The sequence below is a fragment of the Pygoscelis adeliae genome, unplaced genomic scaffold (genome assembly GCF_000699105.1).
Source record: "Pygoscelis adeliae isolate BGI_AS28 unplaced genomic scaffold, ASM69910v1 Scaffold144, whole genome shotgun sequence".
NCBI lineage: Eukaryota > Metazoa > Chordata > Aves > Sphenisciformes > Spheniscidae > Pygoscelis > Pygoscelis adeliae.
In genome coordinates, this window is record NW_008824551.1 from 1,453,053 (window position 1) to 1,456,153 (window position 3,101).

Consider the following 3,101-nt stretch of genomic DNA (forward strand, 5'->3'; position numbering starts at 1 on the left):
AGCTCTATACAATCGAAACACTCCCTAACATACAGAGCCACCCCGCCGCCTCTCCTTCCTCTCCTGTCCCTTCTGAAGAGTCTATAGCCATCCATTGCAGCACTCCAATCGTGAGAGTCACCCCACCATGTTTCTGTGATGGCGACTAAGTCATATCTTTATGTCAGTGTAGCTTGAGCTGAACGGCCTTGCAAGGTCAGTGTCTAACTTCAATCTATTCTCCATCTAGGAATGATGGAGCTGCCAGCTGCAGTTCTGGACAAGGAATGCTTAGAGGACAGTAAGCGTGGACCAAACCATTTGACATGTCTGTGGAATGGTATTTGCACATGGGCATCACATAAATTATAACAACAAGAATCTTTATTGATAAAAGCCCAGTATTATTAATATAGTTGTCAATTCACACATAGCAAGACCAATGAAGGTGTTTTGTGTTTCAGTGTAACAAATAACCTTTCTCTTACTCACTTTTGGCAGATAAATCATTCCTAAACAAAGAATGCATCATCATGGAAAAGCTGATGTGTTCTTTTGTCATTCTGCTTGCATGCCTGCCTGAGAGGTAAGTTGTTTTTAGAAAGAGAGGACTGCCTCAGCCATTTTTTGTGACAGTAACAAAACTGACACAATGAGGAACTTTACGTTTGGACATTACACTTGAGTGTTGAAATGAGGAACCGAGGCCAAGCATTCAATTCAAATTCTGAATTATACTAATTGCAACCACATTAGATTTCTTTAATCCTCGAAATCTGTGATAAAAGCTGTGTAAGTAATGGGTAACTTCTGCGATGATAGCCAAGTTCTAGATTGTACATTCAACCTTATGTGATAAGTGATCACAATCCCATTGCATTAGCAGCACTTCATATCTGCTTATTTAAGAACTGAATTTGTCTGCAAGACTGGAAAGCTCTATTCAAAATAGACTTCTACGCTCACTTAGCAAAGTGATAAAAGAAGATTGGGTTTTGAGGTAGCAATTTAGTCATCTGGGCTTGTGACTTATTTGAAGCTTCAAAACTTTATTAAAAACACGTATACACAAAAGAGGGAACATACATTTCCTTGTATTGGCGGCTTCTAGGCAGGTACTGCTATATAACCAGCTACTTTATTCACGGAAATTATGATTGCCTTTCATCATCTACAGCAAGGGAGTGTGCACTGTGGCCACTTGAGAATTTCACAGTGCTGCTTAGTGATTATCAAGTAATGGCTGATTGCTTTTGCTAATGGTTTTGCTTCTGATGTTGTTTTTTGTGTCACATCACTTCACAGGCAGGATTTTGAAGTGTTTTGCTGAACAGGAGAAGAGTGTTAAATAAAACCTATCCTAGAATTCTATTGTTTGTGAATGTAGGGGGTGTCAGCTATAGGAGGGATACAGGCACTACACCTCTGCCATCGTCGTCACAGAAGGAATGACAGAAAAAATCACAAAAAAAAGGTATACAGCTTAGAATTATGTAAGAATTTGTTCTCTTCAAAGAACAAATAATTACTTGGCTCTTATCATGTTTCTTCTTGCTATTTGATATCAAGTTATTAATACTCCATGAGGTAGTTTTCATTTTTGAATGTTATCTTGCTGCACTACAAGTAATTCTCCAAAGAGCATTCACAATTATTGCTCATGTACTGAGAGCTGATTATTATTTACATAAAATCCATAGTTTCTTTCTGCTTTAAGGGATATTCTGTGAAACTGAGTTAAGTATAGATTGTGTATGGTACTAATTGTGTTTCACTTTCTTTTATGTATTATGGCAAACATTTTACATAGAGATTCTGAAAGCTTCTGTGTATTTACTCTTTGTTTTTATTTCATAAACACTTTGGTCCATTTCAGCATGACTGAAGATATTTCTGTCAGGACAGTTTCTTCATAGAAATCATCTCTTGTTCTGGAACATCCTGGAATATTTTTCATTAAAATAGCTGGCCACATATGTTGGCCTCTTCAGAACTGAGAGAGTCCCATGTGTTTGAAGGATCTAGCCCAAATCACTCTAAGTACTTATCTGCTGCCTGATAATTATCAGTATTTGATACTATAGGATACCAAGAATTTAATGTGGTTGTGCTCTGTTCATATTGTACTGGGTCGGGCGGGGATGGAGTTAATTTTCTTCACAGCAGCCCATATGATGCTGTGTTTCGGATTTGTGTCCAAAACAGTTTTGATAACACACTGATGTTTTAGTAATTGCTGAGCAGTGCTTGCACAACATCAAGACTTTCTGTTTTTCACACTGTGAGTAGGCTGGGGTTAGGCAAGAGTTTGGGAGGGGACACAGCCAGGACAGCTGACCCCAGCTGACCAAAGGGATATTCCACACCATATAACATTGCTCAGCAATAAAAGTCAGGGGGTGAGGGGGTAGAAGGAGCGGGCAAGTTTTTCCAGAGTAGCCATTGATCAGAGCGTGGCTGGGCATCGATGTGCTGGTGAGAGGTGATGAGTGATTGCCTTTGCAGCACTTGTTTTCTTCTTTTTCCTTCACTTATTAAACTGTCTTTATCTAAACCCACAAGTTTTTCTTGCTTTTGCCCTTACGATTTTCTCCCCCATCCCACTGGCGGGGTGTGAGCAAGCAACTGTGTGGGGGCTTAGCTGGCGGCAGGAGTCAACCCACCACACACTTACATTTCTAACTATTGTAAGAATCTGGCATCGCTCATACCTGCAAGTTACAGCTGCTAATAAATGTGTCATTGCCTGATCATCTTGTCCAGACTTTCTGTTGCTCTCAAAGCTCTCACAGCATTGTGTGTGAGGAAATGTACCATAAAAGAATTTGCATTTTAATAGAAGGTCTTCAAATATGAGATTTTACTGAAATACATTTATGTTTGAGAATAAAGTTGAACAAAAACATGTTGGCAAATTGAAGTTCTGCCTTAGAAACTCGGGCATTTCTTTCCAATCATTTCATGTGGTTTAAGTTAGCTTCCTAAATTCATGCTTTAGAAATTAGCTTGTTTATCTGTACATTTGGATTTTCTTTTTCTATATGGGGATTGCATTGCAGCTTAGAAATAACTGTTAAAAGTAACTTCAAGAGATAAATTAAATGGGCAGGATGCAGAAAATA